This window comes from Tyto alba, unplaced genomic scaffold, assembly GCF_018691265.1.
Source record: "Tyto alba isolate M040663 unplaced genomic scaffold, T.alba_DEE_v4.0 Super-Scaffold_13, whole genome shotgun sequence".
NCBI classification, from domain to species: Eukaryota; Metazoa; Chordata; class Aves; order Strigiformes; family Tytonidae; genus Tyto; species Tyto alba.
Window position 1 is genome coordinate 15330584 of NW_024881275.1, and position 24381 is coordinate 15354964.

The following is a 24381-nucleotide window of genomic DNA, read 5'->3' on the forward strand; positions in this document are numbered from 1 at the left end:
TGCATTTTTATTTCTTAGTGACAGAAGCTGTAAAGAACTTGTTATGACAGCAGTAAGTCCAAAAAATTCTTCTTCACATTCCTAAAATAAAAATCAAACTTCTCCAAGAAATGTTGGATTTCTTAACAAATATAATAGAATATTCTGTATGAATATGCATAGATGTTCTTATTAAAAACTCTAACTTCTGCTGCAGCATATACAAAAAAGTAGTGCTTAAAGAAGGGATAAGGGTTTTGTTTGTTTGTTTGTTTGTTTGTTTGTTTGTTTGTTTGTTTGTTTGTTTGTTTGTTTATGATGAATACTGAGAAACTGACCAAGCAGCCAGGGATTACGTTAGGAAGTCCAAAACCCTGATGGAATTAAATCTGGCCAGGGATGTCAAGGGCAACAAGAAAAGCTTCTATAGGTACATTGGTGATAAAATGAAAACTAGGGAAAATGTGGACCCATTCTGGAAGGAAATGGGATACCGGGTTACTCCAGATATGGAGAATGTTGAGGTACTCAATGACTTTTTTGCCTCAGTCTTCACCAGCAAGTGCTCCACCCACACTGCGTAAGTTACAAAAGGCAAAAGCAGGGACTGGGATAATGAAGAACCACCCACTATAGGAGAAGATCAGGGTCAAGACCATCTACGGAACCTGAAGGGGGACAAATCCATGGGACCCGATGAGATGCAATCACGGTTCCTGAGGGAACTGGCAGATGAACTGGCTAAGCCACTGTCCATCATATTTGAGAAGCTGTGGCAGTATGGCAAAGTTCTCACTGACTAGAAAAGGGAAAACATAACCCCCATTTTTTAAAAAAGAAAAAAAGAAAGCCCCAGAGAACTACAGGCCAGTCAGTTTCACATCTGTGCCCATCAAGATCATGGAGCAGATTCTCCTGGAAGCTATGCTGGGGCACATGGAAAGTAAGGAGGTGATTGGTGACAGCCAACATGGCTTCACTGAGGGCAAATCATGCCTGACAATTTTGGTGGCCTTCTATAATGGGGCTAAAGCATTGGTGGATATGGGAAGAGCAGCTGACATCATCTACCTGAATTTGTGCAAAGCATTTGACACTGTCCCACATGACATCTTTGTCTCTAAATTGAGGAGACATGGATTTGACAGATGGACCACTTGGTAGATAAGGAATTGGTTGGATCATCACACTCAAAGTGTTGCAGTCAACAGCTCAATGTCCAAGTGGAGACCACTGAGGAGTGGCATTCCTCAGGGGTTGGTATTGGGATCAGTGCTATTTAAAGAACTTTGTTGGTGACATGGACAGTGGGATTGAGTGCACCCTCAGCAAGTTTGCCAATGACACCAAGCTGTGCGGTGTGGTCGACCTGCTGGAGGGAAGGGATGCCATCCAGAGGGATCCTTGCCAGCTTGGAGAGGTGGGCCCATGCAAACCTCATGAAGTTCAACAAGGACAAGTGTGAGGTCCTGCACATGGGTTGAGGCAATCCCAAGCACAAATACAGACTGGGCAATAAGTATATTTGAGAGCAGCCCTGAGAAGAAGGACTTTGGGGTATTTGTGGATGAAAAACTGACTATGAGCCAGCAATGTGCATTCACAGCCCAGAAAGCCAACTGTGTCCTGTGCTACATCAAGGGAAGTGTGGCCAGTAGGTTGAGGGAGTTGATTCTCCCCCTCTACTCTGCTCTTGTGAGACCTCACCTGGAGTACTGTGCCCAGCTCTGGGGCCCACAATGCAAGAAGGACACGGACCTGCTGGAATGGGTCCAGAGGAGACTCATGAAGATGATCAGGGGGCTGGAGTATCACCCTTACAAGGACAGGCTGAGAGAGTTGGGATTGTTCAGACCAGGGAAGAGAAGGCTCTGGGGAGACCTTATAGTGGCCTTCCAGTATTTGAAGGGGGCTACAGGAAAGATGGGGAGGGGACTTTTATCAGGCAGTGTAGTGAAAGGATTAGGGGTAGTGGTTTTAAAATGAAAGATAGTAGGTTTAGATTAGCTATAAGGAAGAAATTCTTCACTGTGAGGGCAGTGAGACACTGGCACAGGTTGCTCAGAGAAAAACTGTGGCTGGCCCCTCCCTGGAGGGCTTAAATGCCAGGCTAGATGGGGCTCTGAGCAACCCAGTCTAGTGGAAGGTGTCCCTGCCCATGGCAAGGGGCTGGGAACTAGATGACCTTTAAAGTTTCCTTCCAACCCAAACCATTCTATGATTCTATGAGTATTGACTCTAAATTAAAGTGGTCTTATTTTAATTTCAAAAATAATAAAAAAAAAACCTACTTAGGGTCCTCTTTAATTGTTTCTCTTCTAATACAACCCCTAAGTGCTGAGTTTACACATCAACTATTCCATTGGTTTGCACACATTAATTCAGAGAACAAGACCTGCAGACATGATCAGGGGAAATCTTGATGTTCCTTTGGAAAAGATTATCTTTTTCCTAAATATCTCTAAAGAGACATCTTGGGTCTGAATTCCACCTGGTTTAGCAGGTCCTTGAGATCAGCATTTTAGGGCCTGGCAAGGAAATTTACACTTTCCTTTTACTGTTTCAAAAATACTCAAAAAAAGCAACAAAATCCAGACTTGCATACTCTAGCACGGGCCTTTTCAGAAACAGGTACTGTAAATAACTACTCCTCTCAGGTTCACTGCCAAGACTTCAGCTGAGCACCAAACATTCAGACTTGACAAAGCATCTACAGACATGAGTTCACTAAATTACTACAACAAAAAAAATATGTAGTACAACACAAAAACTATATGCTTACTCAGTATAATTTAGCCCACTCATTTGAGACAATTCAGTTAAGCCCCTGAGATTTATATAAAGTACAACTTCATTAGACAGACTAATTTATGAAGTATAAGAAGCATAAATTCGTCATGCTTGAAATTCTAGGTTACTCTGCAATGTACTAAGTGTAGAACACTGGATAGCTCATCAGATGTCTCTAAGACTCCCCCAAGTTTTCTTGTAGTGTTGTACAAAGCTATCTTCCATTTTATATGGTTCTCTATTAAAAGCATTTCTGTTTAGCTTGTTTAATAAAGCTGCAGGGTTTTGTATAGCTTGGGAATATGTTACATTCTATAAAGCAGTAACAGTCTATGGTAACCTTAAAGATTTGCAAAGTGAATTTGTAAAGATACTACCCATAAGCACTGCACATACAAAAGTGTAAAATATTTTTAGTTTAAGTATCTATAAAGGAGCTGTTCTGTATATATTATATTCATAAAGGAAATTGGTAATTTACATACAAATATATTCTATCCCCATACAATAGCCCCAAATTACTGTTGTGATTGTAATGCTGTTTACACTGCAAAGTGTTTCATACCTATGAATAGGTTCAGAAGTGTGTATGGTCATTTTTTATTTATCAGTTTTCAATTCAAATACTGATTATGAAACAAAGTGGCCAATTTTCAGTCCTTCTGAAATATAAATTAGGAAATACCTGAAACTCCCACTATCTTCCAAGACTTTGTAAAGAAAACACTACAGAATGTTTTCTATGTAATCGGACTGTTACTTCGTAAAACAGCAAACTAAGAGGTCATTTGCCAAATATGCTTCTATTCTTTTAGCGGTGTGGGTTTTTTGTTTTTTTTTTTTTTAGTTTTTTAGTAAAGAGAGGTCCTTATCCTTAAGAAGTTTCCTACAAGGAACTGAAAGTAGAAATGCATTCTCCTGCCACAGAAAAGTATAAAATGTGTGCCTGTACTTTTACAGCTATAACTGAAAGCAAGGCAATAAGGGAAGTCAGGAAAGGAGTTTTAGTTTGACTCAAGTCAAGTCGAGACAGAACGGCCTTAGGCATAACAATGTTTTCCTGTGTTACTAAAATCACTTTCCTAGCACTAAAAGAAAATGACTCATTTTAAGACTTTTTTGTTGTTACCACTGCAGTCTATATGACAGTTTCTTGTATAAATTCGGTCACAGTTTGTTCAGTCTCTCTTAAGTTATTCACCAATTCAGCGAACTATATCCAGAAATGAATACAGAATGAGGTTCAGATTCCAACCACTGGTGTGACATACTTGTAATGGGGCTACTAACCCAGGAGCTGGTGAACAAATGGTTTCCTAACTACAACATATTCAGAGTCCACAAATCTAATTCTTTAAACAAAACAGCTCGAATGACATTTAGGAATCAGACACAAGCATACTGTTATCAAAACCAGCAGGTAATAAATTTAGTAAGTATTCCTGTACTGATGTGCCTGTATCAAACACTTGGTTACTGCATGAAGACATCAACAACAGTCTCAATATGCAGAGCTAATGATTCTCCAACCTAGATTTTTCCAATTCAAAGCTAGCATCACTACTGCCTCATACTGCATTCTACTTTAATCTGAAACTGCTTATTAAAGGCATCTGTAAATTGACATTCCTTGAACAGGGTATTACCATGCCAACACCACACTCAGGACTCCGGAATCTTCCTGTCTCCACATCAAAACTGATGGATTATGAAATAAACTAGATTTTATGGATTTCTTTGGCAACCCTTCATGAAGTTCCAAAATTATTCACGGATAACTTCTGCAAAATTCATTTTCATCTAGCTCTAAGGCAAATTATCATCACCAAAACCAAATCTGCAGATTATTTAAAATGATAATTTCAGAAGAGTAACCAGATTAAATAAATGCATAATGAAATATATATCTTCATTTCTGAAAGTAATTTAAGAACAACCATTTCACTTCATTTTCATTATAAAAACAAAAAATCCATGCTGACAATCAAGTCATACTTCAGTATTTTCTGTCAAAGAATTTGTAGTTTCCTCTTTCAAAATATTTTCTGAAAGTTTTGGCTAAATACTGTTGCCTTTTTATGATTGCATTTTATTAATAAGAAAGAAAAACAAACTGATAACAAAAAGCTTTAGAGAACTGAAAGAATAGCTTCTGTATTATAATAAGGACTTAAAATTACCATGCTGGAAAAAAGGCTTTCATTAAAACTTCCTGATCTTACACTACACAGTATGAACACATGGGAGAATAAATGTAACATTCATCAAAATCTAGACTGATAAATCCTTCTTCTGGAATAAATCCCCAAATCGCATGCACACCTCCATCCACCATTATCATTCCAAAGCATAGAATCCTTTGCAAATGACAAGCTCATAAATGAGTGTCTAACTCTTTAATAATTCAAAATTTGACAACAGCTAATGCCTACTGCCTGCTTTTAGTCACAGTATTGGCACCTACTCTTGAGAGAATCCCACAGTGGGTTTGATGTTAAGAGAAACTCAGTCAACTTCTGGTTAAAAAATGCCTTACAGTACTTCCAGACAGAAGAACTGAAGACACTCCTGAGAGCTCTTTACTGGAGATCAAAAGCAGTTCCTTTCATATGCAGCCATTAGATGAGGGTACTCTTTTATACTGTTCTTCGAACAAATGAGGAACCAAAAAGGCCTGGAGCCCCACTGTGCCAGGGTGTCATAATAACAAAAGAACAAAATCCAGGAGTAAACCAGACCAATGCATAAGAACTTTTAAGACACTACCCCTTACGGAAGTCCTACCAAACTTTGTTACCATAACATATTTAATTTTAGTGATAGACTCGGTGATGGTACCTTAAACTTTTAAAAGATGCCACATGCAAACAACAGCCCCTGCTTCCTTATTTTGCTGCTGATGGTTTTAGGTCTGCTAGACTCTTTAACTTTGTAGTTGCTGTTCAGTAACAGTGTTGTTGCAGTGATGGTGTCCTAAGTACACTTTTGAGTTGGATGTGGAGTTGTTAGAGCAGTCTATTCACAGAAGGTTGTGGAATAAGCAGCATCAGCCACACACCTTGCTAGCACTTCAGTGACAGGAGGGATTGCTTTGCATCTTCCCGTTCATTATGCACTTCAACAACTAAGCATTAAGATTAGAAAAGCTAGAATTGTCAACTAGCAAATTTAGGATTATATGATCATCTTCCTGCCAAGAAATAAAAGATACACTTACATGGTGATTTACAACTGGAGAAGATATAAGCAACACAGAAACTGAAGAACATTCTTACTGCAGTTTTTTTTTGTCTGATATTTTCTATTTATTAGTCCTGGAACAGAAACTGTCAAACAGGATGCTTCTGCTCTTGCCAAACACTTAACCAAAACACCAACATGTTTAGGGACTTAACCTTCGTCAAAAATTATTTTAGTCAAATTTTCTTGCCATTTGCCACAAATCCCAGAGAAATTATACCACAGAACCAGTGGCAATTCACTATGGCATGAATCAGATAAGAGAATGAACATTTTAAGAAAAGGAAAATATAACAACTTACCATAGAGCAGTGCCATCTAGTGATGCCACCATAAATATAAAAATTTGCATTAATATGTGCTGCAAATACAATTAATATTATCAATAGCTGAAATTCACTCCTTTCTTAATTTCTGAGGCAAAACATTTGTGTAACAAGCTGTAAGGGGAATAGTTAGTTATATCAGAGTTCATGCACTTACCACTTCAAGAAAGCTCAGCATTTGCATTTCAAAGATTCAGAGGAAAAACCTACCATCATTCCCAACTACAAAGTGTCGGGAAAGGAGTTAATATTTTCAGTACTCTAAGAGTAGCACAGAAGTACCATCAGTGAGCAATATCTCTGTTGTTACCTTTGAATGATGTGCTGATAATTATTAACTGGAATTAAACTACAGGAGAAAGATGAAGGTATGAACTTCATACACAAGTCTAAATTATTTTTCTGACAGCTGAGGAAAATGGCCTCTAAATACTGCAGGTGTCTAGTTAGGAACCACAATTGTAAATATTCTTAAATACTGGATTACTTGGATAAAAATTCTTATCCAAGCATGGGATAGAATGCAGAAAGCAGAAATATTGCTCATTTTTAATTTATCAAATATTTACTGATCAGCACCTCTTGTTAAAATATTTTTTGTATACTTACTTTTAGGTTATCTATGTAAAAATTATAAATCACCGAAATAGTATTTTGGGTCTCAGATCTCAAAATTACACAGAAATGCATGCAAAATTGTGTGCAACTCCTTTAAAATGGACATCAGCTTGAATTATGAGGTGCGTAAGAGGTAAATTCTGCAAGAATGAACACAGAATTACAGAGCAGGAGTTTCAAAAGAGCTTGAAGTTGTGCATCTATCTCTTTATTGTAAATATCAGAGAGCCTTAGGATTATAAATCCTTCTGGTGAGTTCAAAATGTAACTGATTGTTCTAATTTAAATCAACATAAAGAACCAAATTGTTGTGTATATATTGCAGAATTACTTTCTGCAGTTTTCTATTTGCTTCAAAAAGACTGAACAAACAGCAAATTACAGAGTTTTGTCAGTTGCACAGCCTACGTGTTACATAATGTTCTGGTAACTTGTCACAGGCCCAAAAGCATTACCTAATTTTCACAAGTATGCACAATCAATTTCAAATAAGAGATATGACCACAATGCATTCAGTAAAATATTACAACAGAACATGTTGTACTTTGACAGCTGCTGAAGAAGGCCTATCCATGATACAGTTGCTCCAAACTGACTTTGCATGTCTGACACCATCTTTGAAGAGGCTTAGGAACTTCTAGGTATATCCTACTTCTGTGTCTCACCATTCTCCTTTTCTACCTCCATGCTGATCCAAGTACATACCCAGGGTGACTGTACTTGAAGACAACAATAGCAAAATCTGTTTCAGTCAAAAGTAGAAAATTGAAAAAATGCATGGGTTATCTGCACATCCTCCTCTCTACCTTTCTTGTATAGTTTTTTTTCATGTGTTCAGAAAACCTACACTATATTGCTAGTACCAACAGAAACACCATATTGTTGAGACAGATAAATTTAAAGCAGAATGTAAGCTCCTGATATATTACAGGCACTCATTTAGTGTTCTTCCATATATTGTTAATACCTAGCTAGCACATGAATAAAATAAAACTGTGATCTTGATTACACATTGAAGTGTAAAATCTAGCAGCCATGGACATGATACAAATTTCGCATACTGTTAGGAAACACCTACAGTGATGAAAAAGATTAATTCTCCTACATGAACATCTCCTTACTTCCAGTAAAACTCCATTTTTCAGCTAAACAAGAGTATCTCCCAACCGCAAACTACAGCAATAGCTTCATTACTTTATAAAAGGCAACAATGAAAAAAAGTCATTTTCTTTAGATGCACCAAATATTCAGTACTGTTACCCTAAATTGAACAAGCAATGAACTGTTGGTGGCTGGTAGCTGTCAAATCTAACCATAATCTGTTTTCTTCAACTGCAGCTCTCACCTGACCTATATTCAAATGAAACACAGAATATCAGATACTTGTAACACACTGCTTTAAAGTAAAATCAAGTGAAACTAAGCAGAGTAAAAGTTTTTAATTGGGTTATTTTTTAATCTAATATCAAGATTGTGTATTAATATAGAATACTACATGATTATAACTACGTGCTAATGTAAGTATTCGAAGGCTATCCAAACTGCAAAGTAACATCTCAGTTGTTTTTAAGCAATGACTAGTAGCATATGCTGGTCAAACGGACATGTAAATTAAGCTGGTTAGTGGTGCAATAACCAAAAGAGCAACAATTAAATTGATGATCCTTACTGTCTGGTACCCTTCCTTTAGAGCAATGCAAACTGCTTCAGCAGAACAGCTAAAGCCCCAAAGGAACAGCTAAACCCCTCCTAACACAGGCAAGCAATTGTATAACATGTTGTAATGCAAAGGAATTTTTTACGGTATTCAGAATGTGCACTTTTTTTTTTTTTTTTTTTTCCTTTTTTTTTTCTTCTATTGAGGTTAGAAAAGGTTTGCCTAAATATAATACCTCTATGGTTTGGGAAGAAAGAAACTCTCCCGAAATTCTTACTTCAATACTATTTGGTTAATGCATTATTAATTTTAAAATATTTTGTAATTCGAGTTTCTTTTCGCATCATGTGACTTTTTGTTTGTCTAACGGGAAAAAAATAAAAAAATAGAAACCAGGATATGTATTATTAAATACCCTCATCATATCTCTACCTTTTCCATTTCAAAGCTTTAGCATGTTAATCTCATTGTATATGTAGGATTTTAATTATCTACTCATCACAAGGGATTTTTCTCTTTTACCTTTGTCTGTTTTCAAAACTATGAAAACTGTTCACATAGAGAAAGATCAAAATAATTACTGAAATAGATCAAGTAAAAATTTTATATCCTCTTTAATCATTTTTTTTTCTTTTTATGTACAAACTATTTTAATTTGACTTTTCATTGTAATTGTTTGACAGGAGATACTTGATGACTCATTTTGCACTCCCCAATGTATAACACTGCCCGGTACTTAATTATTTTAATGTCAAAGTAGAAATTATATTTATTTCTTCATAAGAAATAGTTTTTCTCAAATGACTCCTGTGCTGAAAATTCTATCCCTAAAGGAGGAGGAAAGACCTAACAACTCAACTCAACTTCCATTTTCAGGATGTGGTATGAGCAAAATAAAAAACCTTACAGAAGTGTTTGGTGTAAACAACTACAATGTCAACTTATTTACAATCTTTTTTTTTTTTTTTTAAGAACATGCATGTAACTTTGGCCTTTTAATCATGCTGTTCATCAAAACCTATGAACAGTTTAAAGGGATACATTATCACTGAGAGAAGTAGGTATATGTTAGTAAGACTGCAACTATACACTCACTTTAAGTCATGCTGACAGTGAGGAAGTTGGACAGGACCGTTTCCATCAGCAGATCTGCACACTTGTCTTCTTACTTAAAGTAAGCAGCAGTCTTACATCCCCCTAACATGCTCATCTAGATGCTTTAGGATGTTGACTTAATTTATTTTTCTGAATTACCTGTTTGGGGCTTGACTTATTATTAATTGCTGACATCATTTTTCTTCCTAGTAGTTGGCTATCCTCCAGGTCAGACACAGTATTTAAAAATAAATTACAGATTCATAAGTCACTCAGAAGCTTGGCTTTGTACTTCCTTCAGAAATCTTGGAAGCAAGCCATTGCACCTTTATGACTTATTGCAGTTTAATTTCTGCATTGTTCCACTGCTTTTTATCTTGATCACTCTCTTCACTACCTTTGCAGTAACTCTAAGGTTACTTCCTCCTCATCCTCTACGGAGGCAACAGAAACAAGTATTTGTTGGATTTTTAGCTTTCCTGAATTTACTTATCTACTTTGCAATTCAGTCAAACAAACTTAGTCAATTCCCAACTGGAATGAATTCTTGTTTACACAGGGAACACAGAGAAACTCTGATATCAAATTAAACTGGTCCACTCACTCTTTGAAAGCTTCCACTACCCAAACTGCAATAAATGAACATCTCCTGTCTTTACATGTTTGCCTATAGCCCAAGTGCTTATTTTGCATTGTAAGGTGTTTCGGTTCATGTGGGAAAATTGTCCAAAGATGGCACAAGACAGGTATTTTCTCACCACATATGGTTGGTCATTGTCAGTATTCCACCAAAAAAAAAAAAAAAAAAAAAAATTACAATCAAAAGGACTATAAAGTCATATGCTAATGTAGAATTCTGTTTATTCTTCCAGACTATCTCATGTACTGATCTGAACCCAACTCATTTCTCATTGGATCTTCCCTTCATATATTATCAAAATTAAATTCTGCATGGATTTAAAATCAAAAATCTATTTCTGTTACTACTGGTGAATGTAATTGTCCTAGTCTGGATAGATACATGTAGCACTGGAGGCACTCAGTCTTGCACTCGAACCTGGCCCTTAAAGATGAGCGTTTAGTTTTCTGAATCTCCTGACACTTTCTAACACTTTTAACAGGAATAACGGCACATTTTCTCCTTTCAAGACAATTATTCATACACTTGGAAAACTGCATCACAATGTTTAAGCCTAAATGCAGTTGGTTACTTTTGAGAACAGCCAGCTACGTTGATGCTGGGAGGCTACAGGCTTGGCTGGCTTCCTCATCCCCAGACACACTGACAGGCACACACCAACGTCAGTCCTGCTTTAGCCTTTCCTATTCTGCTTCTCTTCAGAAACATTGGATTTTGCCACAAGCATCCAGAAAGCCTACCTTCTCTTTACTGGGGCTGTCAGTTGTAGTACATCCTAAGGGTCTGAAGATGGCCAAGTGGCAAAGTCTCACAATCTTGAAATTTACCCCTCCTTTTTTTCTCCAGGGCCTGAGGAGAAGCAGAATTTCTTCTTCCTGAGGACTTTGTTTCTCTCCTCGTCTCCCTCCTGATGTTATCTGCAATTCTTATAACCCAGTCAGTCCACCTGAACAACCAGAATTCCCAACTGCTACCTCTCAGTCTGACTACAAGTCCATCTGACAACCTCCTGCCTGGTGGCACCAAGAATTTACTAGAGCATAAGGAATGTCAGAAAAGTGGTTACAGGTCTCAGGAATACATTTAAATACTTACACATTTGTAAGATATACATCTTCATTCAAACTACCTTTTGTTAGGAATTAACTGAAGACTTTGATAATCCTGAGCGCTTTTTTTCCAAAAATAATTTTAAAAGTCTGAATGTTCTTACCTCTTTCAAAGATCTGAACTGTATGCATATAATTTCTCTTCATAACTGTACTATATGACTTCAGTGCAAAAAATTTGGGCTGTAAATTAGCTCCTGACATAATCATGGGTTTGCAGACATTTGTATTTCCCTGGGTCTATCAAAAGAATGAACTATTGTTCTAATAAACTGAAACAGAAGTCACTGGAATTAACTGACCTTTGCTAGTATTTTCCATCTAAGAAGCCATAACAGCAAACATCCACGAAGACTAAGAAAGAACACTTTCCTGCATAAAGTGTTTTAAACACACAGCCCACTAACCACCACTCAAAACCTAATGGGCTTTATTAGCCACACTATAACAAATCACTGTAGTCCTATGGACTTTAACAGAGCTTCACTAATTGATGCAGCTGAAGAACTTCTACTTTTTTTCTATATTCAGGTAGAGCCACTAACACAACCCATGACTCATCTAAATTCAAACTGAAAGCAGAGGTTACAACTGGACCCAAAACAGGATAAGCTCAAGGAGTTCAACAAAGAACATTACAGTGCAAACAGTATTCACAGTAAGATGAAACACTGTGATTTATTTCCTAACCACAAGTGAATTTGTATATTATCACTAGGTACTTTTAAATGGACATTCCAGGATAACGCAAACCCCAGGAAAATACTTTGGGGACTCTGGACTGTTTGATCAGCATGACACATCCTCAGCAACCTACTACTGCTAAGAGGAATACTGTGTTGCAGTGACAGTATGGTGCTAACAAACTGCTGGGCGCAGGCCAACCGTGGGGAAATATCAGTGCCGAGGCCCACGTGTGCTGTGAATGGGAAGCCAACTTCATGGCTTGTCACAGAGGAACATAAACCTTTTTGATTTAAAGGAAAAAAAAGCCTGAAAAAGACAAACTGAGCTTTTCTCAAAAGACTGTTTCTTGCAAAGCTCTTCATGACCAGTATCTATTGCTGTTCCACGAGGACTTCAGCAAATCACAAATTGAAATGCAGTTTGTGAAGCACAGCAAACAAGAGATAAACACCATTTGCTGAAAAACTTATGTTGTTTTCTCAGAAACAAGATAAAGTGAAGGAAATAATAGGAGGAAACACTAATCAGAAGATGGAAAGTGGTAAGAGGATGACAGTCTAAGTAGCTGTCCAGTTGTAAGGCCAGCCTATCTGGTTTCTCTAGAGGTGTGATTCCCCATATCACACTCAGTCACAACAAAACTATGAGAGAAAGGACTCCAGTGAAATCCCACTCTTCCCTAGAGATGGGGCTCTGAATTCATAGAGCTCGAGGATGGCCCTTGCCCTGCCTCAGTAAATGCCAACCCTATGGATCTTACACGTTTTCAGCACTGAAGAGAGGTATACTTTGGGAGGTTCTCCTATTTAATTCCTATAGGCTGAGCTGGTGACCACTGGTTGCTCTCAAGCATTAAATGTGAATATCAGAACAAATGCAATTCTTAAAGGAATAATTTCAAATCTAAAAAGTATATTTTCATTGCAAGTAAGAGTTAAGATACCTTACAGTTTTACAGGAAATACTTGGGGGTTTTTTACTATTTAAAAGAAACTGTCTTCACCTGAAGAATGGCTTTAAGACATAAACTTTTTATTTAAAAATGTAAAAATAGAACATGCATTCATTAAAAGTAATAAAATATCACAATCTACTGTTGTATAAATTCTAGCTAAACAAAAAGTAATAGGACTGTAGAATAATTATTCTTCTTCATTCTGACTAAAGGACAAGCATTTTGCAGTTAATCAAACAAACTCCACAATAAAGTCAAATTTTATGCAGACAAATCTTTCTGCTGAATGTAATTCTGTTCACTCCATTCAAATACATTATAGTTTTATTACCAATGATGACAAAATTTTGCCACTATTTTACTTTATTTTTCTTGCACTGCAACTTTAATTTTGAGATTGACATCTAATATGTTATGTTGCTTTATCTGTGTAACTCAAACCCAATTTTCTCAATTTCCTTTCTTTTGGGGAAATGTAATTGGCCCATCAAAATGAAAACTCACATACCCATCTCCTTCAGAAACATTTAGTCTTCTGAAATATTTTTTTTTTTTTTTAAATCACCCTGATTTGACAATGTCACTGAAAATCCACTAAGTATGGTATGATTTGGCTTCTTGCAACTCAAACTCAAAGGGGCTTTCTTGGCTGTTATGAAGGGACTAAGAAAAATATTTCCATTTTAAACAAAATATTCATTTCAATGCACCCTTATTTTTATTTGTATGCAATCAGGAGTATTTCTGGAAGATGGGTTAAATTGTTCACTAATTCCATCTCACAGAAAACATGTCCATTAAGTACCCATAATGACCTAATATGACTTTCACAATGATCATCAAACTGAAAACACAAACAGTGTATCAATATATAACAAGACTTGCCTACAATCTGCTGATACAGATATCTACTTCAAGTTTCAAAGGAAATGAGAGATTAGACTTTAATCATATAACTGATCAGTATGATTATAAAAAATCTCATGAACTACTGCTTCACAGGATAGTTGCTGAAAGAAGGGGGGGAATCACAAGATTTGCATTTTATCAACAGAAAATGGGTCACCAAAATGTCATTATACAACACTGATGACAAATTATCTTCTATGTTTCTTCCATATACAGATTTTCATCATTAAGAAATGGAATCGTCCACAGGAATCAGAAGGCTTATGAGATGGCAAACAACTCAAACATGAGCTCTACTCAGCATATCTCATGGGAATAATATTGATATCTCAGCACAGAAAGCATCGATTGGTATGCTGAATGAACATCAGTCTTGAGGAGCAATGCCTATAAATTTCAAACACTTCAATTTCATTCTTTATGGAGTTATCTCATTTGTTTTAATATTTTTCTAAGATAACAGAGAAGCCACTCTTTTCAGAAAAGAAGAAAAAGCTTCTTTTTATGCTTTTACATTCAAAGAAAAAAAAAGTTCCTAGCTGAAAATATATGAGCTGAAAAGATTTTGGAATATAAACAGTTAAACCAGTCATTGTACTAATTAGGAATGAGCAATAATTTGTAAAGACTCATAATTAGATACAGCTTAGCCAAATCTGCCTTATAATGACATAGGGATGTCAATCAGTGACTAATTAGAATGAGAATTTTCTTAAATGTCCTGAATATCTGTACAAGAAGTGAAGAGAAAGTACAAAGAATTAGAATGTATTTAACACAATGTGTTATAGAACTAGTAGCCAAACAAACTCATTGACAAAAGAGTGCAGCAATACACATACTTAGCATTGTATAAATTTGCTGAAACTGATCCACTTGTCCCTCATCTGGGTTTTTGATTAGCAGAAACAGCTAGAAGGAAATCTACCTCCTCACTAAGGACAAGCCAATGAACCGACAGATAACCATATACCAAGCCTTCAGAACTCTTTAACCTTTTTTCCCCACTTTATTCCCCAAGGTTTAGACAGTCAAAAGCTACACAAAAAAAAAAAAAAAAAAAAAAAATGGCAACAAGCATGCTGGCATGAATTATAAAAAAACACCACAGGAATCCTCCTAGAATCTCATTGATACCCTCCCCAATAACCACACCCACCCTGTGTTTATATTACATGAATGGTCTTAAATACAAGATATAAAAAAGCCACTAACATAGATTTACATTTTTAAACTCAGCACAGTCACTAATACTCCAATCTTCACACCTCCTTACCTTTCTGTGTTGGAGGAAAATGATACAGCTTCAGAACTATGAACAGGAAGTTACTTTGGTCTTTTTTCTTAACTGCAGGATACCCAAATCCACGGTATTAGTTCGCAGTGGCATGCCAACATAGTACTAATCACAATACTTTTGGACAGCTGTCTAAACTAACAAGCTTCTTTAATACTTTGTATTCCTTAACCTCTTGCTGCTACTACGCAGGATAACATTTCCACCTAGAGCCCTTTCACAGAATGCCTGGATTCTAGAACAATAACAAAAAATCCCCGATACCTGTTAATACTACCAAACCATGCTGTTCCTATGTAGCTGATCACACCTTACTTTGTCCAGTCTACGTAGGTGTTATTCCTACCTTCTCAAGAGGGAATTTAGAGCAGTAAAAACAGTTTTCAGGGATTTTCTGTTCGCCTAAAAGGAGTAATATCGCTGTTCTGCTGCACACAGATTAGCTATTGTGTGCAGTACTCACTACGTTTCAAGTAAGAAAAGTAAGAAGGTGGCACAGTAGCTGAGGAGTCAATCGTTTAAAGCACTGATCTGAAGGAAAAATCCCAAATCACATTTTGACTAGGATATTTACACAGGAGTAAGGAACAGACTGACGTTAGTGCACCCTCCCGTGTGGTCCATTATGTATCAAAGTAGACCACACCGCAGCTTTACCTTCACAGGGAAGCACTTCCCGGAAAGGGTGTAGCCCCTAATGGAACTACTGGTGCTTTGACTGCAAACAGGAGGGAGACTGACCATCGCTTTTAACTGTGTGGTTTTCACTGGAAGGTAGAAGCTCAGGAAGGTATATCCTTCTCTTCCACCTCCTACTGGATTTTTTTTTTTTTTTTCATGTGGACACAGCTGTTGTTGTTCCTTTACGATGAATAAAATGCAATATGTTTCTTTTCAGGTATATACAGCAGTTTCAGGTGAAATCTTCTTAGACACACTTTACATTATAGACCACCCAATCCCTGATGCGTCACTGTAAGAAGCAGGGTAAGGCTTCAGAACTACTGAGTGTGTGCTTTACAGGTCATGGCTTACCTCCCTGAACATTACACAAACTAATTTTCACTTCCATTCCCTCAGTGCTGTAGTTTTGACTGTGATAAAGACTGCATGGCTCATTTTTATGACAAAGCCACAAAAAAACTGTGTGCTCCTTCCCCCCCACACACACCCCCAGTATTTGGCAAGCAATGGAAGTTTAAATATGATTTATTTTTGAAATGTTCAGACGTTTTCCTTTCTAAATGAGAAGGTCTTCTGAAAGAACAGCATTTTGAAATAGCAGTGTATAACAAGAAAGCACAGCAGTTCTCAGCTTGGCAAGGAAAGCTATAGAGGAAAAAATGCTTAAGAACATTTGATGTTTACTCCAGCAACTATGGGACAGGACTTGCAAAACCATGTAATTTCAGCTCAAAAGACTAAAGAAACGATGTAACGGCAGGTGATTTTCTTGCCTTTGTTTTTCTTCCAGGTATGTTCAGGAGCACCTGCGTGTACTTTGAGCCGCTCCTTTAAACAGGAGGTTTTTACCTTTGCAGAAGGTAAAACAGCGTCTTCTCACACACCCCACACCCCCCAAACTCCCACTTTACTGATGCACGTACTCCAGCGAGCACATCCACCATGGAAGCAGACACAGGTGTGGAAGCATCTCTTCGCTGGTGACAAAGGACTATTGTGTTTGTACCACGTCGCTTGGAGCCCCCCCCCCCCGGAGGACTCCTGTCCCCCATCACAAGGCTCTCAGCCCGGCGGGGGATGCTCTTCCCGGAGGGGGTGTGATGCTGGGCTCGGCGCGCCCCCCCCTCCACCCCCACCCCGCCCTGACTAGGGCACCCTGACCCCCCACCCCGGCAGGCGGGGATCGCCGCCCGCCGCTCACTCGAGAGACTTCGAGGGGGGAGCCGGGGATGGGGCCGGCTTGGGAAGGCTGCGGGTGGGGGGTGCGTGTGGTCTGCTGCGCCCCGTCCTGCCGCCTCTCGCTCCCCGCAGTCCCCTCTCCGGGGGGGCGCACGGCGGGGCGGGGGCGCAGCCCCCGCGCTGCGATCTCCTCTCCCCCCACACACCCCCCGCTCACCACGGCCGCCCCCCGAAAGTTACTCTGCCCTGACGGACGGGCTCCCCGCGGCCGCCGCCCCCGACGGCACCGGGGCGGGGGGGGGGGGGGGGTGTGGGGTGTGGGGGGGTGTTCCCCCATCGCTTACCTGGCGGCTGCCTGGGCGCTCTCTCACGGCGAGCGGCGGCGGGGCGCGCCGCAGCCGAGGCTGCCTCTGCCGCCACCTTCACAGCCCCCTCCCGAGGTGAGCGACGCGCGGGGCGGCGGCGGGGAGCAGCCGGGGAGCCGTGACATTTAACCGGGCGTGAGCAGGGTCGTTCCGGCCCCGCGGCGCAGGCGGGGTCGCCTCTCCTCCCCGGCGGGCTGGGGCGGCCGGTCACCGCCCTCCTCACCGCGGGCAAGCTGAGGCGGAGGGCGAAGCCCAGTCCATCCCCGGAGACCCAGCCGCAGCGCGCTTGCCCGAGCTGCCGGCGGCTTCTCTCCTCCCGCCTGGTAGTCGCGCCGCTGCCCCTTCCCTGCGGCGGGGCGGGGGGCGCGGCAGCCGCAGCCGGGCGGCGGGAGCGAGGGCTGGCCGCCTGCCCCTCGGCGGGGCCCGGCACTGGGGGGGACGGCGGTGGGGCGCGGTAGCGGGCGGGCGAGCTGCGGGCGAGGCGGCAGCGCCGGCAGCGCGGGGAGGCAGCGCCAGCTCGAGGTGAGGGCGGGCGGAGGGGGGGGGGGGGGGGGGGGGGGGGCGTCTCTGTCAGAGGCGGAGCGGCTCCTTCCGCGCCGTGGCTCGCGCAGCGGCGAGTCTCGCCGAGGCGGCGGCGGCGGCACCTCGGGGAGGCGAAGCGCTGCGCAGAGGGGCGGGAGTCCCAGCTCCCACCCCGGTCGCTGTCGGGCTGCGGTGTGGAGCCCCCACCCCCCCCACCCCAGCCGCGCCGTGGGTAGGCAGCCGTCCGGCCGTTTAGCGTCCCCCCACACCCCGCTTCCCCGCCGTGAGGGGGGGGCCTCTGCACCCCCCCCCCCCCCCCGCCCCTCGCGGTGCCCCCTCCTCCCCTGCGCAGGCGGTGGCGCGGTCGATCCCCGCCCCAACCCTGCTCCCGCCCCGCCGCTTCCCGGGGAGAGCGGGGACTGCAGCGCGGTGCGGGGACACGCCGCGGAGGTCGGAACGCACACAACCCCCACACGCACACGCACACGCTTCCGTGGGGTTCCGCGTTTAGGGATGCGTCTCTCTCGGGGGCCGCGTGGCTGGGCGGCCATTTCCAGGGCGGCGTGGGTGCGGGTTGGCGGCGGGCGGGGGCCCCACGGACCGCGCTGCCACCGCCCCCGCCCGACGGCACCGCTCGGGGCAGCGCCCGGCAGCCGGGGGAGGGGCCGTGAGGGAGAGGGGGGCAGCGTCCGAGGGGGCACCGGCTCCTCGGGGAGGCCCCGGGGGGGGTGCCCGGCCGGAGGGCGTGTGGGGGCTGCGGAGCAATGACGGTCGCCCTCGGCGTTGCGGTTCCGCAGGTGGCCGCGTCCGAAGCCTCCCCGAGCCCGTGCCGTGGCGGGGAATTTGGCCGCGTCGGTGGTGCGAGGGCATCTCCGGCCCCTGGGCCGCCTGCTCGGCTTATTGCGTGGTGCTGGAAGAGCTGTCGCGGCTCCCGTTCCTCCCGGCGTTTGCAGCGTGCCGCGTGGTTTCTGGAGCTCGGTATCCCACGCGTTCTGTCCTTCGCACACTTTGAAATAGTTGCGTTTAACACTTTTTTTTTTTTTTTGGGGGGGGGGGGGGGGGGGGAGTGGGGAGGGATGTGGAGTGTCAGTTTCGTCTTGAGTAATTCGGGAGCAGCAACGCCAGTTCCCTAAGATGACTCTAAGAATGATCTTTTATTTCTTTTCAATTTTTTTTTACCCACAGCAAATCACATCCCTGTCTGTAGAAACCTGGCTGGAGGCTGCAATACTCAGAAACCTGCGTATTATAAAACCAATGAAAAATTGGCACATTTAAGGAATTTTACCAGTAGGAGCACTGATGTGAAAGTTACAAATAATTGAATGATAACTGTGAGTTGCTCAGTTTTTTGGCACTCTGTCTTCACTTTCACACATGTATAAATGTGCGTATATACAGTTTGCATAGCTTTTCACTAACATAGCAGGGTAGAGGGTAAATGAAAATACACATAATCACATTCTTCAAAACTCAGGCACAAGTTTGATTAACAATGGAAGACTTAGAATAAAGGAAGCAAACACAACTGAAACGTAGTTACTTTTTCTTTTATTACCAATGTTTTGTCCAAGGTTTTGTTTTGTTTTCAAGGTGCATCCCAAGCAGTAGCCCTGGTAGCCATACTTCAGAGTTAAGAAAACTCTTCTCTTTACAGCAGAAGCTTTTCCCTTCAAATTGCAGTCAGTTTCTGTATTCATTTCAGTGCTATAAAGACTTCCTGTTTTCTTTTGTTTCCACCTCTGGCATAAGCAACCCAAATGACGATGCTGACACCAAAGAAGAGCAGCTAGCTCACTTTAGCCTCTAATAAATAGGAAGCTAAAGAGCAGTATCTTGACCTTGTCTCTGTGTCCAGCGGTGCTGTAATACATGTAATGCACTCATCAGTAAAAGGAAGCACTGCTAATCCAGAATCACATGCCAACCACTTTATCCACACAGGGGAACTATGGCTTATATTACATTATATGGGATATCGTAGGATTGAAGAGAAACATTAGGAGGGAATAACCCATAATAATATGACTGAGAGCTCCTGCAAAGTCTGGAGAAGAACCAGGAGTAAACTATACCCTGTGAAACAATTTTCATAAAAAACACTCTTTTGTGCACCTATTGTGTGGATTCAAAAGCAATTGACTCCTTGACTTTTTCAAATAAACCCAGTGTTGGAAAGTGCTGACTGCATGGTACAGGGTTCCTTCAAGTGGTTTCAGATTGGGTATCCGAAGCTGTTACTACTAGGACCCAGCTGTTGAGCTGTAGTTAGTTACAAAAAAAAAAAAATTTTGGAAACATTACTATGATTTCTGTTGAGTGCTAGTAATACAAAGAGATCGCTGTTCTGAGGAAATTACACTGATGTTTTCATACCTGGTGGAAATTTTATACTGCATATAGAAGTATCTAAAATTTGCCAGTTAAGTGTAATTTTTCTGCAGGTTTATAAACAGCAAGATAAAGTACTCCATCTACTCCAAGAAGTGTACTGACAACAAGATAAATGGGAGTCTCTCCTGGATACTGCCACCTCGTGAGTGTTCTCTAAGTGGAAGATAAAGCAGGATAGCTATATAGAGACTGAATTACTACAGACTGAAAACAGAAGCAGGAAAATACTAAGGCTATCACTGTACCCATCAGGGTTGTTTTTGAAGTAAGGAGATGCTACAAGTGAAATTTGAAAAATAAATGTCTCTTAAACTTTGCAGTAATTTAGAGACTGAAACTCAAGGAGAGCAGATCACCAAAGGGAACTTCATCAAATGATCAAGCAATAGAAAATGTTTAAGCTCTCTACAGCATCTCATCAGTCAAATCTCAGTTGTGATGACGAGTTCAACGCATTGTGAATCACAAGGGAAGCTTCTGCAGTAGGGTACTGAACCTTACTGCAGATTGAAAACCTTGCCATTTCCTTTCAGTTGTAGGTATTTGGCTTTCATAAGATCTGGAACAACAACGCACAACAGGAAAACTAATGTTTCTGTACTGCTGGCCATACAGTCAGGTCTCCATATAAAAACGGGAGCTGAGGAGACTTTTTTGCTGTGGGGAATTATGTGCATAATGCAATCTAAAAGCATTTTTCAAAGAGCCATTAGCTCTTTAATTAGAAAGGGCCTTTGAAAGGGTGTTGTACTTCCTTTTTGCTGTAAGTTCGGGAGAAGGAAGGAGAAAGCAGATCACAGCTATACTTTCTTTGCAATTAACTCTGAAAATGTAGTTCCTATAGAAACAAAAATGATTATGCATTTACCTTCAACTATCATAAGTAAAGATTACAATGCCTCTTCAGATGAAATTAACTAACCTTCGAATCACTGATCATTTAGCAAGAAGTATAAAATGTATCAAAAATACTGCTATATTTGATTTGTAAACATTTCCTCCAGTCACCAGTCTAGGACTCTGAGGTTTCTATAGTAAGAATTCAGACTTTTAAAAGTGCTTTTACTATTGTTTTGGGTATCTGCAGTGTTCGAATCTATAAAAAAACTTAGGAATCTCTGAAGAGTTGGGCTTACCACTCTGTTCTCATGTTTTCTTTGCCCCAGTTTTTAGCATATTATTTGGCATCTAAGTAGAATGAAATCATAGGCCAAATCATAATTTGGACCTTATCATAAAGTGTGCCTCTATCTCTAAACAAAAGGAAAAATAAGGAAAAAAATGGTTTAGCACCCACAAACGCATATCAGCGTGCGGTTTAAATTTTTCAAAAAGTACTTTTGACGCTAAAATGTGTCAAACATTTTGAAAATACATTTTTTTAAAAATGCTGCTTACATAATCAGTGGCAATTTCTTGAAAAAAATTAAAATGTTTTGAAAGATTACTTTTACCATGTAAAATTATTCCTAACCTTGAAGGAAAACTCAAAAAACAACTTGGAAATCAAAGATTGGTTTTACATGTAATAGTTTTTACATTGCCACCATTTTTATTCAGCATCTAATACCTTCTTAGTTCAGCTGTTTTTACATACGCATCTCCTCCATTTGACTGAGAAATGGTTTGAACGGAATTCACAAATGTTCTGTTGAGTTAAAAGTTGATCAGTAGATTTAAACGAAACCCTTCATCATTCATTTAAAGCCCACACTTGCAGTTTCTCTATGTGGAGAGTGAAACCTGTGAACAGTGGCTAAATCCCCTAAGTCCAAGGGCAAGCCCATCAGGGCTGCATAGCTCTCCCAGCTGTGATCAGGGAGCATTGCCTAGCAGAGCTGATGGAGGTGGGACTGTTGCCATCCGTGCTGGGGGTGACATTCCTAGTTTGCTGAATGAGAACCTGTGCAGGAGGTAGGATTGCTACACGTTTGGGACCCACATTTTTGTGACCAGGTAGACATATTTTAGAATTTGGTGACATGAGGCATGCTGTGTGAGAATCAACACAGGCACATAGGTGTGTGTTCAAATCATGATGTTTACAAAAATAATACGTTTCTGTAGTTCTGCATAGCTTCTGTGCATGCTGCAGTAATGGGAACTCCTGAGTTCTAGCCATACCAGTTTTCAGTATGGTAGGCAACCCCCCCCTTTGTCCAACCATTGCTCAGTGGGGAAGGAGTTTTCATAAAATATATGTGTGTATATATCAATACTTACCGCTAATAAGTTCATACCCAATACTCTGTTCTTCTTTCATCACAGAGGTGAATGTTTCACCATACTAGATTTTTAATCACCTATGAGTTGTTGCCGTTTTATTAAGCTATACTCAGCAACCATGAATTATGTATTTAGAAACTACAAATCAGAAATTCTATTTTCATTTTTTAGAGGACACCAAATAATTCTAGAGGAGAAGCACTTTCTCTTAAATACCAGTAAGAGTGCTAGTAAAGTAAAACTACTGTTTATTTACTAATCATCCAGTTCCCAAAAGCTGGAAGATAAGCTTTTTTATTTTATTTTTTCAAAGTCAGAAAAGCCAGAATTACATGCATCTCTGTCTGCACAGAAATGATACATTGTCTTCTGTGCTTAATTACCCATCTTCTCTTTATTTGTTCAGAAGCAGGATCACAGCAAATGTAAACTCTCAAAAAGGTGAAGTTATGATGTATGTTCATCTGCTTAGCTTATAGATTATGGCCATACACGAGCAGTATGTACTTCCATTTTATTTGAAGATTACACTAATGTTGGAAGTAGAAGGACTGAGAAAAGCACAGAACTATTCTTAAATCAGAATCATTTGAAATCTAGCTGAAAGAAAACTAGCTTATCATTTTCTTCAAATAATGTTTTCTGGTTCTTATTCACTGTTGCTTTACTTCAATTTCTATGAAAAGTATGATGTCAATAGCATTAAGAGAGTGTAATTTACCAGTGTAAAATAGGAGTATCTCACAGGTGAACCCAACCTGCATTTTCTAAAGTAGCATTTTCTCTCAGTGATTTCAAAGGCCAGCTACAGAACACTCATACTCTACTAAGGAACAGGATATAGCTATCGCTGCGGTTCAAAAGCTGCTTTAAATGATAAAATGTTATTTAGGGCTAATTTTAGCAAAGTTCTAGTATTTGTCATAAAGAAGAAAAAGCAATAATTTTATTGACAGACAAGGAATAAAATGTGTGACATCATTTGTCATTTGATGAAAAGAGGGCAGTTTAGGTGGGCAGCTTAATGTCAGTAGTATGTACCATTTACTTCCAACATTTATTTGACATCGTCTTTTGGCTTCTTTTTAAACCTTGATATAGTTGTTAGTTAACCTATTAGTACTTTTACTTACAGTACATGTATGCAATTTGAAGAATATGAGCTACATACGAGAAAGTATGTTGTGAACATAAACTAACAGAATGTGCATTGTGAATAAATGAAAGTCTCAAGTATGATGGCAGCCAATAAATGCCTGAGTCTAAATTTATCATCTGGTAGAAACAAGGGACTGTAGCAAGAATTTACAAATGCTGTAATTAATAAACACAATTTATTTTCAGTGATACCTGAAACTTACATTCAAGTAAGCATCAATTTTTTGTCAGTATTTCACTGGGTATTATTTGAGCTATTAATTTTAACAATAGTATCATGCATTCAGAACCGTTTCTGTAACCCAGAACCATTTCTGCCATCATCAAGATTCTTCACACAGAGGTGGAAATATTCCAAAAACATCAGTGCATTACATAGTAATCCCATGTACATCGACTGCAGACATCAGAAAGTCAAAGGCTTGTGTCACTTGGTAAACAAAGTCACAGTCTGGTGTATTCCCTTTATATTTTGAATGGGTAGGAGCAATAGCATTCCTTTCCCTAAGCAGCAGGATTCCTATGGTAGTGAATTAAATAGTCCTGGGGGT

The 24381-nt window shown here is 40.4% G+C and overlaps 1 protein-coding gene and 1 long non-coding RNA gene across 3 annotated transcripts in view; one reads left to right on the forward strand and one right to left on the reverse strand.

The window, feature by feature from the left end:
• LINGO2 (leucine rich repeat and Ig domain containing 2) overlaps positions 1-17954 on the reverse strand; it is a 545477-nt gene extending 527523 nt beyond the window's left edge. Inside the window, exon 1 of the mRNA XM_042787612.1 lies at positions 17510-17954. The gene's annotated coding sequence lies outside the window, so the exon portion shown is untranslated. The remainder of the gene's footprint in view (positions 1-17509) is intronic.
• A 38-nt stretch (positions 17955-17992) lies between these two features.
• Positions 17993-23921, forward strand: LOC122152874. 2 transcript variants are annotated; one of them, XR_006164836.1, is made up of 3 exons: positions 17993-18052; positions 19238-19386; positions 20497-23921. It is a non-coding gene; the product is annotated as an uncharacterized LOC122152874 (long non-coding RNA). The 2 variants fall into 2 exon arrangements; XR_006164837.1 differs by lacking the exon at positions 17993-18052 and adding an exon at positions 18459-18502.
• The last annotated feature ends 460 nt before the right edge of the window (positions 23922-24381 follow it).